Genomic DNA, 14,042 nt, shown 5'->3' with positions numbered 1-14,042 from the left:
GCCGACCTCCGAGGCATCAGTCTGTACTATGAACTCCTTCCGGAAATCAGGGTTGACCAGAACGGGCTGTCCGCACAGGACCTCCTTCAGGGCCCGGAAGGAGTCCTCGGCCTGCGGAGTCCAGCGCACCATGACAGACTTCTTGCCTTTGAGAAGGTCCGTCAAGGGGGCTGATAGTCCCGCAAAATCCTTTACAAACCTCCTGTAGTACCCCACGATACCCAGGAAGGCCCTAACCTGCTTCGTGGTCAGGGGTCTAGGCCACTTCTGGATCGCCTCAACCTTGTTAATTTGGGGCTTAATCACTCCTTGGCCTATCACGTAGCCCAAGTAGCGGGCTTCCGTGAGTCCCAATGCACATTTCTTGGGATTGGCTGTCAATCCGGCTGTTCGAAGCGCGTCCACCACCGCTTGTACCTGTTCCAAGTGGGTCTGCCAATCGGAGCTGTAAATAATGATGTCATCCAGGTACGCTGATGCATACGCCTGGTGGGGTTCCAGCACTAAGTCCATCAACCTCTGGAACGTGGCCGGAGCGCCATGTAACCCAAAAGGCAAGACAACATAGTGGAAGAGACCCTCCAGCGTAACAAAAGCGGTTTTCTCCTTGGCGGACTCCGTCAGTGGCACCTGCCAGTACCCCTTGGTCAGGTCGAGCGTGGTAAAATATCGCGCCTGTCCCAGCCTATCAATCAGCTCATCCACCCGGGGCATGGGGTAGAGATCGAACTTGGATATTTCGTTCAATCTCCTAAAGTCATTGCAGAACCTTAAGGAGCCATCAGGTTTTGGTATTAGGACAATCGGACTAGCCCATTCACTCCGGGATTTTTCAATGACCCCCAGGCGTAACATTGTCTTTACTTCCTCCGATATGGCTTGTCGTCGAGCCTCCGGTACCCGGTATGACTTCAGGCGTACCTTCAGGTGGGGCTCGGTGACAATATCATGTCGTATCAGACTGGTCCTACCGGGCAGCTCAGAGAAGACATCGGGGTTCTGCTGAACCAACCGTCTGGCCTCTCGCCTCTGTTGCTTGGTGAGGGCTTCTCCAATCCTTACTTCCGGTTCGTCCTCTCCGGAGGTCGCTGGAGCCGGATGTGAACGACCCGAAGAGGAGGGAGATGGGGAGAAAACAGCCATCAGGCTTTCCCGTTCCTGCCAAGGTTTTAATAAGTTGACATGGTATATTTGTTCAGGTTTCCGCCTACCGGGCTGCAATACTTTATAGTTAACCACCCCGACTCTTTCCTTTATCTCGTAGGGGCCGTGCCACTGAGCCAGGAATTTACTCTCCGCCGTGGGGATCAATACCAACATCCGATCCCCGGGATTAAAGGTCCGCACGGTGGCTTGTCTATTGTAGCGGCCGCTTTGCGCGGCCTGAGCCTCCTGTAAATGCTCCTTCACAATTGGCATGACCGCGCTTATGCGGTTCTGCATACCCAAAATGTGTTCAATCACACTTTTATGGGGGGTGGGCTCCTGCTCCCAGGTTTCTTTTGCCAGGTCCAACAATCCCCGGGGATGTCGCCCGTATAACAATTCAAAAGGCGAAAACCCCGTGGATGCCTGTGGCACCTCTCGTATGGCAAACATCAAATAGGGAAGCATCATATCCCAGTCTTTCCCGTCTTTGGAAATCACCCTTTTGAGCATGGTTTTCAGGGTTTTATTGAATCGTTCCACTAAACCATCCGTCTGAGGATGATACACAGACGTACGCAACTGCTTGATCTGGAGTAGCCGGCATAGCTCTTTGGTCACTTTAGACATGAATGGGGTCCCCTGATCCGTAAGGATCTCCTTGGGCAACCCCACCCGGCAGAACACAACAAACAACTCCCGAGCTATAAGCTTTGCTGCAGTATGTCTGAGAGGTATCGCCTCGGGATACCGGGTGGCATAGTCAACGATCACTAGGATATGCTGGTGCCCTCGAGCAGACTTTACGAGGGGCCCCACCAGATCCATCCCTATCCGTTCAAAAGGGACTTCTATAATGGGTAACGGTACCAACGGACTGCGAAAGTGGGTCAGGGGTGCGGTAAGCTGACACTCCGGGCAGGTTTCGCAGAACAGTTTTACCTCCCCAAAGACCCCGGGCCAATAGAACCTTTGTAATATTCGCTCCTGCGTTTTCTTGACCCCTAGGTGACCACTCATCAGGTGTTTATGAGCCAAGTCGAGGACCCGCCGGCGATACGGCTGGGGTACCACCAACTGCTCTACCCCTACGCCCCGAATTTCATCTACCCGGTAGAGTAAATCCTGCTTAAGAGCGAAATGGGGGTATCTTACCTGGGCACCAGGCAGCTGTGCCACCCCGTCAACTACTGTCACCCGACTCCGGGCATGTATTAATGTAGGGTCCTGGAGTTGGGCTGTCCCAAACGTATCCGGGGATGCCTCCAACTCCGGGATGGGCTCGACCGTCTCAGCCTCTCCTGCCAATACCTCTAGGGGCGACCTATCAGGTTCACATCCTGTCCCTATCATGGGGACCCCTACGGCAGGCGTCCCGGATTCAGGATTGTAGGGCTCAGGTCCCGGACTGACCAATATCTGAGGGGACTTAGGAGGTCCCTTCCATAAAGTCCAAAAATAGGGCAGATCCCTTCCTAGGATCACATCATAGGGAAGAGTATTAATAAGTCCCACCTCATGTTGCACCTGACCGCAAGGTGCTGTGATGGTGACTATCCCCGTGGGATAGTCTCGGCGGTCCCCATGTATGCAAACCACCCCCAACGGTACGTCCTGTGGCCTTTACTTTAGCCCTTAGGGTTGATCGCACAAGGGTCACTAAGCTTCCGGAATCCAACAAGCCTGTAACCGGACATCCATTCACCTGTATTTGGCACAAGTGGGGCTCAGTCTCTGGGTAGACCAGGTCAGCGGTACTTGGGTCGCCCTGTCCAACCCACCGTTGAATGGTGACGGGTAAAGTGCGTACAAAACGGTCAACAACTACCCTTTCTACCATTTGCGCCGGGCTCAGAGTGTCAGGCTGCAACCACTTTTTTACGAGATGCAACAAGTCATAGGCCTGGGAGCGTACAGGTTTGGCTTCCTCAAAGAACCACTGATTTACCCGCTGAGCCCGTACATAGGTATTCACCCCCAACCGAGCCAGTATTTCGGCTTTCAGGGTCACATAGTCAATGGCGTCCTCGGTACAGAGGTCCAGGTACGCTTTTTGGGGTTCCCCCATCAGATAGGGTGACAATACCTCAGCCCACTGCGGGGTCGGCAGCTTTTCCCGCTCGGCCACCCGCTCAAACACCGCCAGGAACGCTTCCACATCATCACCCGGGGTCATCTTTTGCAACGCTTGTCTCACCGCTTTCCGGACGCTGCCGTCGTCACTCGGTCCCTGGGTTGTTGCTGTCGGTCCGGCACGGATCGACTTGGCCAGGAGAACCATCTGTTCTTGGTGCCTTTTTTCCTGCAATTGCAAGGCTTGCTGCTGACGTGCATTGGCCTGATCCATCTGTTCTTGGAATTTTTTTTCCTGCACTTGCAAGGATTGGAGCAGGTGTGCATTGGTCTGTTGCTGCTGTGCATTAGCCTGTTGCTGCTGTGCATTAGCCTGAGCCAAATGCTTTAGTATGTCCTCCATGGCATCGCCGGGTTTGGGCTGTAGTATAGCCGCTCGAATCCAGGACATGCGCAGCTGGGTCACTAGGGATAGATGCTACACCTCACCGGCTGACATGCCCGCCGATTCTCCACCATATGTGAGGTAGCGTCGTCGGCTGCGCTGCAGAAGACACGGGATCCAGGCATTAAGGTTCACAGCACACGGTTTATTATCCAAAGAACAAGTCCACAATAGTACATATGTGCCTTTCCGGCAGAGAACTCAGGGAGATGTGATCACTCCCTCACACCCGGCACACCTGTCCTCGTTCCTGTTTCCTTTTAACCCTTCCTGAAGCCTGTAGGGAAACAGCATTAACCCCGGAGTGGAGTTGCTTTCTATCATGGAGTGAGCACAACCGGGGTGAGACATACCGGCCGTCATAGATAACCCCAGTCACAGTCTCACAGTTCCAAATTCTTCATATTGGTCCAAGTGGATCATGAGTTTTGCGCACAATAGAAAGGCTTTGTAATTTTTCCTTTGACCTGTTTGTGACTTTTTAGTGCAAAAAGCCTCATGTTTTCCTAAATGGCGACAAGTTTGCACCAAAATATTTGGTTTACATAAAATATCTCGGATATGGACTGGAGAACATTTCTGACAAAATTTCCTAGTTTTTAGGTTGAAGTTAGACATACCGTTCCTTGAAAAACTATTCACACCCGGTGAACTTTTCCACATTTTTTCACATTACAGCCACAAACAAATGGATTGTATTGGGGTTTTATGTGATAACAGCACAAAGTAGTAAGTTTATTCTTGTAAAGTATAAAGGAAATTATACATGGATTTCTAAACATTTTAAGAAATATAACTCTGAAAATTGTGATGTGCATTAGTATTCATCCCTTTGAGTGAATACTTTGCAGGACCTCCTTTCACTGCAATTACTGCTGCCAGTCTCTTGGGGGATGTGTCTACCAGCTTTGCACATCTAGAGGTGACATTTTTGCCCTTTCTACTCTATAAAACAGCTCTATCTCAGGTAAATTGGAAGAAGGCGTCTGTGAAGAAATTTTCAATTCTTATGTTTTGCTTTTAAAAATGTCCACTCTTCCATAAAAGCCAAATTTGTGGAGTTTATGACTTATAGTTGTCCTGTGGACAGATTCTCCCCATGAGCTCTGGATCGCTCCTGCTTTTCCACGGGCCTCTTGGCTGCTTCTCTATAATAGTGCTCTTCTTGCTTGGGATGTCAGTTTAGGTGGACGGCCATGTGTTTGTAGTTTTGCAGTTGTGCTATATGTGACAAACAAGTATCTGGAGATTTGTGTGAGGGGTGAACTGTTCTTAATTAGGCCAGACATATTGTGCTTTTGATTGGCAAATCAAGAGAAGTTAGCCCTTGTTTCATGTCAGACTGACCAGAGCCATATTGTGTGTTAAATGTTGATTGCCTCAGCCTGTTTGACTATGTCAATTAGAGGAATATTATGCAGTCGAATTTAATTGAACCAATGAGAGAACAGCCATCTCCCAACAATCCTGTAAGATACAGTACTCTGAAATGAGAACTGAGGGGTATAAAAAGGGCTTTGCTCCTCTTTCCACATTCATTTTGCAGGACTTCAGCCTAAAATCCACATTTTTAGCTGGAAGATCACAGATCTGCTTCACTGCTCAATGCTGAGTCCACAATTGTGCCTGGAGAACCCAGGTGAGGACAATTCAGTTGCCTGGCTACATATCTTGCTGTGCTCAGTCATCTTTCTAACCTTGCCGCTATCTCCTCTCAGTGGGTGCTCATCAAAAGCGGGGTGCTGCTGACTGGGATAGTTAGCCCAGGAAGCCCCGAAGTCGCAAAGATTCTAATCTCTCGCGAGCCAATGGATGGGTGAGACTCTGTCGCTTGTACCATCTTGTGATCTTTCTGGAAATGTACAATATGATTTTTCCTGTTGGTGAACCAGTAACATCTTACCAAGGTGTGGTTCCCTCACCCTGTGTTGTCTGAGTAGTGTTCTGCCCACAAGGAAGGAGTGCGGGCGTTCAGTGGGATGAGCCCTGGTCAGATTGGTCTTTCTGAAGACAGCCAGGCCAGCGGACGACTCTACCCACTGATCCTCGTGTCTCCACACTATACTCCAGCTATTTTTGGATGATGGATTGAAAAGTGCTTAGTGAGATGTTCAGAGCTTTGGCAATTTTTTTTATAACTGAGCCTTGCTTTACTTATCTCCACAACTTTATCCCTGACCTGTCTGGTGTGTTTCTTGGTTTTCAGATGCTTTTTGATCCCTAATGTTCTGAAACAAAACTTGTGAAACCTTCACAAAACAGCTGTAGTTATACTGAGAATAAATGATACAGGTGACTCAATTTACTAATTATGTGACTTCTGGAGGCAATTGGTCACTCAGGGGCATCATACTACAAGGGGCTTAATACAAATGCACGTCACAATATTCAGATTTATATTTTTAAATATTTAGAAGAACATCTATCATTTCCTTTACACTTCACAAATACTTGTTACTTAATGCTGGTATATCACATAAAATCACAAAATGCATATACATTTGTGGGTATGACGCTAAAATAAGTGGAAACGTTCCGGGGGTGTGAATACCTTTACAAAGGGCATAATTCCTTCATGACTCTAAAATATCAGACTAGTTCCCTGGATCAATGTCCCATCACAAAATCTAGTCCTGATAACCTGCCATAATATACTTTTTACGGAAGGCATCCAAGCCCACCTTGAATTTTTGTAGTCTATGAAGAATTATCACATCATGTGTCAGAGAGTTCCATATTCTCACTGCTCTTACAGTAGAGAATCCCCATCTGTGATTATGACTGAACCTCCTTGTCATCATTGCAGGCCTCAGTTGTAAAAAGCTCATTAGAAATATCTCAGTAATGCCCCTGATATACTTGTACATTGTAATAAAATCGCCCCGTAGCCTTTGTGTTTCCAGAATGAATAACCCCAGGCTTGCTAACCTGTCTTCCTAGTGCAGTCCTTCCATTCCTTTAAGGACATGTGCGCACGTTGCGTAAATACATGCTTTTACGCTGTGTTCTGCACCGCAGCGTAAAAGCATGCGTCCTGCACAATCTATGTAGATTGTGCAAACTCCATCCGCACATTGCTTTTTAGAACGCAGTGATTTGCATGCTGTCAAAACGCTGCATTCTAAAAAGTAACATGTCAATTGTTTTGTGCGTTCTGGATGCTTTCTCCACTCTGTCTATGGGAGAGGCAGCATCCAGAACACACAAATTCTGCAGGAATTCTGCAGACACCAAACTTTCAGAACGCAGCTTTTCAGCTGCGTTCTGAATCGCACAAGCAGTGACTTTACGCTGCGGTGCAGAACGCACATACGTGCGCACATGGCCTAATGGTCGCTCTTCTCTGCACCCGCTCTAATTCAGTTATGTCCTCCTCATTCACTGGAGCCCAAAATTGTGCAGAATATTGTAAGTGTGGCCGCACTAGTGACTTGTATAGAGGCAAAACTGTTCTTGTCCGGAGCATCTGTGCCTCGTTCACTGCATCCTATTATATTATCTGCCTTGGCAGCAGCTTCCTGGCACTGGTTGGTTTTCTCGTCTACCCACACACCCACGTCCTTTTCAGTGTCATTATTATGCAGCAATTTTGGAAATATTTAAAAAAAAATTGCAGTTTAAAAATCAAACAAAAAAATCTGCAAACATACAAAAAAAAACCAAAACAAGCAAACAGATGAATATTATAAAAGTGTCACGAGCCATACATGTCAAGTAAAAGCCGCTTCTTAATATTATTGGATCAAGAATCTTCATTTCGGTTTCTGCAGCCCAAAACCAGGAACTGTCTTTGTAAAGCCCTGGACTATTCGGGTCGTCACAGGGTACGGCACAAACTGCCCTCCCGTGCAGTATTCAACCCCCATGGTTCTGGGAACCTAACCTGCAGTACTGCCTCCACCAGCATTCACAAATCCTACATACATCTTGCACCACACCTGTCAGGCACACCAGTGGACTGCTTAAGCAGGAATAGGGCAGCCCACCTAGGGGTCAAGCAGGGAGGTGTCAGTTCAGTCGAGTAGTAACCTTCGAGCTGTGAGGAGCTCTGAGGAAGCTGGGAGTTGGGGCTCCCAGGGAAGAAGCAGACTGGGTCGCAGACGGTGGTCTGGACCTAGAGGAGTAGGACCCTCGGTCGCAGGGTATTAAGGCTAGGTGCCTAGAACCCGTCGAGGAGGACGGCCAGCAGCCTGGTCTTATCACCGGTCCGGGACCGAAGGCATGGCGAGGTACACGGACCCTAGGTCGAGGAGAAGCGTCAGGCAACCCGGCAATTAACCTGAGGAGAACGGGGCCTTTATGGACTGTTCACACCCAGCTCAGAGATCGGGGTTACTAGCGCAACGAGGGACATAGGGCTTTCCTAGTAAGCGGCCCACTAAAATCCAAAGCGTGAGCCCCTGAGAGCAGGCTCTCTCACTTAGCCACAGTGGGGAGTAGGGCCCGGCAAGCGCCAAGCTACCGGGCCACAAGGGACACTCTAAATTTGTGCCAGGAGCCAGGTCACGGACCACCAGGCAGTGCTGCAGGGGACTGGACCCGGACATGCTCCCCTCGAGAGGCAACGGCAGTCAGAGACTTGGTTTACCCTGTTGTCAGCATCAGCTTCATTGCTGAATGAGTACCCGACTGACCCCCGCACTGCACCCCCATAACCACTATCCAGAGTCCCAGGGCCTACCCCCCCCCTACCCATGGAGGGCAACGTCACCTTGCTGCCCCATTCCATCACCCGGGTACTCCCAACGGCAGCGGTGGTACTCCCAATTACCGTACACCATGGGTGGCATCATAAACTATACTAATGCCCTGTAAATATCCCCCTTTCACATTTGAGTGTGGCCCGGCCCCCGGGTCAGGAGACCCGCGAGCCACGAGTAATCACAAACCCCTAGATCCGAGCAGTTCGATCCACTGCAGGGGCGGCACACCTCCTTCATGCCATATATGTTAGCGTTATTTCTGCGGCCAGTGATCAGATATAAAGTCTCCTGTAATTATAATACTGTACAGGATTCTTTATGATGTCACATCAGGGACGGATTATAGGCGGGGCTCCAGCCCTGGGGCCCCCACCACAAGAGCTTCTGAGGGGGCCGCCACCACTATCGGTGCGGCCACCATTTTATTAACGCCGCAGTGTTGAGGACTGCACTGTACCTTTAAAGATTTTCAATCCCGGCCGTCACTGTGCTGCAGACACGCCCACTGCACGCTGTGTGGGCTGCGTCTGCAAGGATGACGTCACCGCGCGCCTGCTGCTGCTTCTTCGTGCCATAGAGGAGCTTGTGGGAGGACCGGAGCAGAGGACTCAGTGAATGATGGTGAGTGTGACGTCATCCATCATGGTGCCGGGCAAGAGGTTGCAGTGAGGAGGGAGCAGGACGGGATTCCATAGTGTCAGCAGCAGCTCTGCCCGGGATCAGTGTGAGTTATTGCAGGAGTGTGAACTGCTGCAGATCAGGTTGGGCTGTCAGTGCCGGGTCATCAGCCTCATCCCTCCCCTGCAATAACTCACACTGAGCTCCAGCACAAACATCACATCTGAGCCTGCAGCACACATTACACTATATGGCCCATATTACATATAGGATATGTGAGGTGCTGTAGGCCCAGGTGTGATCAGTGCAGGACATTGTATATCTGTGTACATGGTATACCACATCCAGTGTATAGAGCAGTGTGATATACGGTGTACATCGTATACCACATCCATTGTACAGAGCAGTGTGATACAGTTAGGTCCAGAAATATTTGGACAGTGACACAATTTTCGCGAGTTGGGCTCTGCATGCCACCACATTGGATTTGAAATGAAACCTCTACAACAGAATTCAAGTGCAGATTGTAACGTTTAATTTGAAGGTTTGAACAAAAATATCTGATAGAAATTGTAGGAATTGTACACATTTCTTTACAAACACTCCACAATTCAGGAGGTCAAAAGTAATTGGACAAATAAACCAAACCCAAGCAAAATATTTTTATTTTCAATATTTTGTTGCGAATCCTTTGGAGGCAATCACTGCCTTAAGTCTGGAACCCATGGAAATCACCAAACGCTGGGTTTTCTCCTTCTTAATGCTTTGTCAGGCCTTTACAGCCGCAGCCTTCAGGTCTTGCTTGTTTGTGGGTCTTTCCGTCTTAAGTCTGGATTTGAGCAAGTGAAATACATGCTCAATTGGGTTAAGATCAGGTGATTGACTTGGCCATTGCACAATGTTCCACTTTTTGCACTCATGAACTCCTGGGTAGCTTTGGCTATATGCTTGGGGTCATTGTCCATCTGTACTATGAAGCGCCGTCTGATCAACTTTGCGGCATTTGGCTGAATCTGGGCTGAAAGTATATCCCGGTACACTTCAGAATTCATCCGGCTACTCTTGTCTGCTGTTATGTCATCAATAAACACAAGTGATCCAGTGCCATTGAAAGCCATGCATGCCCATGCCATCACGTTGCCTCCACCTTGTTTTACAGAGGATATGGTGTGCCTTGGATCATGTGCCGTTCCCTTTTCTTCTCCAAACTTTTTTCTTCCCATCATTCTGGTACAGGTTGATCTTTGTCTCATCTGTCCATAGAATACTTTTCCAGAACTGAGCTGGTTTCATGAGGTGTTTTTCAGCAAATTTAACTCTGGCCTGTCTATTTTTGGAATTGATGAATGGTTTGCATCTAGATGTGAACCCTTTGTATTTACTTTCATGGAGTCTTCTCTTTACTGTTGACTTAGAGACAGATACACCTACTTCACTGAGAGTGTTCTGGACTTCAGTTGATGTTGTGAACGGGTTCTTCTTCACCAAAGAAAGTATGCGGCGATCATCCACCACTGTTGTCATCCGTGGACGCCCAGGCCTTTTTGAGTTCCCAAGCTCACCAGTCAATTCCTTTTTTCTCAGAATGTACCCGACTGTTGATTTTGCTACTCCAAGCATGTCTGCTATCTCTCTGATGGATTTTTTCTTTTTTTTCAGCCTCAGGATGTTCTGCTTCACCTCAATTGAGAGTTCCTTAGACCGCATGTTGTCTGGTCACAGCAAAAGCTTCCAAATGGAAAACCACACACCTGTAATCAACCCCAGACCTTTTAACTACTTCATTGATTACAGGTTAACGAGGGAGATGCCTTCAGAGTTAATTGCAGCCCTTAGAGTCCCTTGTCCAATTACTTTTGGTCCCTTGAAAAAGAGGAGGCTATGCATTACAGAACTATGATTCCTAAACCCTTTCTCCGATTTGGATGTGAAAACTCTCATATTGCAGCTGGGAGTGTGCACTTTCAGCCCATATTATATATATAATTGTATTTTTGAACATGTTTTTGTAAACAGCTAAAATAACAAAACTTGTGTCACCGTCCAAATATTTCTGGACCTAACTGTATACTGTGTACATGGTATACCACATCCAGTGTATAGAGCAGTGTGATATACTGTGTACATGGTATACCACATCCAGTGTACAGAGCATTGTGATATACTGTGTACTTGGTATACCACATACAGTGTACAGAGCAGTGTGATATACTGTGTACATGGTATACCACATACAGTGTACAGAGCAGTGTGATATACTGTGTACACACATCAGATGGTGTATAATAATATGTATATTGTATAACATCTGGTGTCTGTATCACAGTAAACCCGGTACTATGTGAGGATGCCTAACACTATCTGGGTCTGTACTGTGCTATATACTGGCTGTATACTACGTGAGGATGCCTAATATTATCTGGGTCTGCACTGTGCTATATACTGGCTGTATACTATATGAGGATGCCTAATACTATCTGTCTCTGCACTGTGCTATATAGGGGCTGTGTACTATGTGAAGGTGCTTAATATTTTCTGGTCTGCTCTGTGCTGTATAGGGGCTGTGTACTGTGTGAGGATGCCTAATGCTATCTGGCTCTGCACTGTGCTATATAGGGGCTGTGTACTACATGAGGGTGCCTAATGCTATATGGGTCTGCATTGTGCTATATGGGGGCTGTATACGACATGAAGGTTCCTACTGCTATATAGGTCTGCATTGTACTATATGGGCACTGCTTAATGTAATATGGGGGCTGCATAGTGCCATATGGGGGCTGCATAGTGCCATATGGGGGCTGCATAGTGCCATATGGGGGCTGCATAGTGCCATATGGCGGCTGCATAATGCAATATGGGGGCTACATGGGGGCTGCATAATACTATATGGAGGACTATGGGAGCTTCATAACACTATATGGAGGAATATGGGGGCTGCATACTACTATTCCCCCAGAGTTGTATGTCCCCTCCACCCCAGAACTGTATACCCCCAGAGCTGCATGTCACCCTCCACCTCAGAGCTGTTTGTCCCCCCCACCTCAGAGCCACTGCCCCCCTCTAGAGCTGTATGCCCCCCATTGATATATACCCCTTTCCTCAGTAATATGTATGCCCTCCAGTAATGTGTATGTCCCCAGCCTCTCTTGTAATGTATATACAGTGTTAGTGTGCACTATGTGCGGCCATGTCTGTTAGTGACTGCCACCAATCAGCGTGGCACAGACACATGCCCAGGCGGAGCTGGATGGAGACAAGCGGGGAGGTGAATGAGACTGTTGCCGGCTTCCCAATATGAGAAATATATATAAAAATTTAAAAATTTGTCTGTGTGCATGTATGATGTGTATCTATGTATGTCAGTGTATATGACTGTGTCTAGATTTATGTCTGTTTATATGTGTTTTTGTGAATTTCTCTTTAAATATATATGGGTACGTATGCCTGTATGTGTATGTATCTGTGCATGTCTATGTGTGGATGGGGCCCACTGAGACTCTTTCGCCCAGGGCCTACAAAAACCTGGAGCCGGCCCTGCGTGTACCAGTCATGTATTCTCCTGTACACTGTACAGGGGCGTACCTTTGGGGGGCATGCGGCATATTTGCCCCTGCACAGCAATCAGGGGGGCACCATTGGAAAGTGTGAGGCAGCAGTATGGTGGGAGAAAATTGTAAGTGGACAGTATTGGGAAAGAAAAGTGTGAGGGGCATAGTATAGAGACTGGATAGTGGGGGGGAATAAGCAGTAAAGAGAAGGGGCAGCATGGTGGCCAGTGTGAGGTCACAGTATGGAGGGCACAGTATGCTGAGGAGGGGGAATGTGAGATGGAGGTATCATGTAGTGACTGGATAGTGAAGGAGGTAGGCAGTATAGAGAAGGGGCAGCATGGTGGCCAGTGTGAGGGTACAGTATGCTGAGGAGGGAGAATGTGAGATGGAGGTACAGTACAGTGACTGGATAGTGAAGGATATAGGCAGTATAGAGAAGTGAGAGCACAGTATGGAGGGCACAGTATGCTGAAGAGGGGGAATGAGAGACTGAGGTGCAGTGTACAGAAGGGGCAGTATGGTGGCCAGTGTGAGGGTACAGTATGCTGAGGAGTGGGAATGTGAGACGGAGGTACAGTATAGTGACTGGATAGTGAAGGAGGTAGGCAGTATAGAGAAGGAGCAATATGGTGGCCAGTGTGAGGGCACAGTATGGAGGACACAGTATGCTGAGAAGGGGGAAAGTGAGACGGAGGTACAGTATAGTGACTGGATAATGAAGCAGGTAGGCAGTATAGAGAAGGGGCAGCATAGTGGCCAGTGTGAGGACACAGTATGCTGAGGAGGGGGAATGTGAGACTGAGGTGCAGTGTAGAGAAGGGGCCGTATGGTGGCCAGTGTGAGGGCACAGTATGGAGGACACAGTATGCTGAGGAGGGGAATGCAAGACTGAGGTGCAGTATAGTGACTGGATCGTGAAGGAGACAGGCAGTATAGAGAAGGGGCAGCATGGTGGCTAGTGTGAGGGCACAGTATGCTGAGGAGTGGGAATGTGAGACAGAGGTATAGTATAGTGACTGTATAGTGAAGGAGGTAGGCAGTATAGAGAAGGGGCAGCATGGTGGCCAGTGTGAGGGCACAGTATGGAGGGCACAGTATGCTGAGGAGGGGGGAATGTGAGACAGAGGTATAGTATAGTAACTATATAGTGAAGGAGGTAGGCAGTATAGAGAAGGGGCAGCATGGTGGCCAGTGTGAGGGCACAGTATGGAGGGCACAGTATGCTGAGAAGGGGGAATGTGAGACTGAGGTGCTGTATTTATATCTTAATGCTACAGTTCGTGCTCTACTGTTATGGCTAAAAATGTTAACATTATTGGGCCCCCACCAAACTTTCTGCCCAGGGGCCCCCACCAACCTTAATCTGGCCCTGTGTTACATCGTCATCTTCTCCCCATTTAGTTCCCTACAATATCAGATCCTCTCAGTGGAGATCTTCTATATAAGAGAATTCTCCTAATTGAACCATCAAGGATGGATGTGGACAGGGACAAGATGGCGCAGAGG

At 48.3% G+C, this 14,042-nt stretch overlaps 1 protein-coding gene across 1 annotated transcript in view; it reads right to left on the bottom strand.

Annotated features, from left to right (window-relative positions):
* LOC142260548 (uncharacterized) overlaps positions 1-14,042 on the bottom strand; it is a 104,637-nt gene that overhangs the window by 35,842 nt on the left and 54,753 nt on the right. The window lies entirely within an intron of this gene.

The sequence above is a fragment of the Anomaloglossus baeobatrachus genome, unplaced genomic scaffold (assembly GCF_048569485.1).
Source record: "Anomaloglossus baeobatrachus isolate aAnoBae1 unplaced genomic scaffold, aAnoBae1.hap1 Scaffold_130, whole genome shotgun sequence".
NCBI classification, from domain to species: domain Eukaryota; kingdom Metazoa; phylum Chordata; class Amphibia; order Anura; family Aromobatidae; genus Anomaloglossus; species Anomaloglossus baeobatrachus.
Note: the sequence above shows the minus strand (reverse complement) of the source record. Positions and strands in the feature narration are given on the sequence as shown.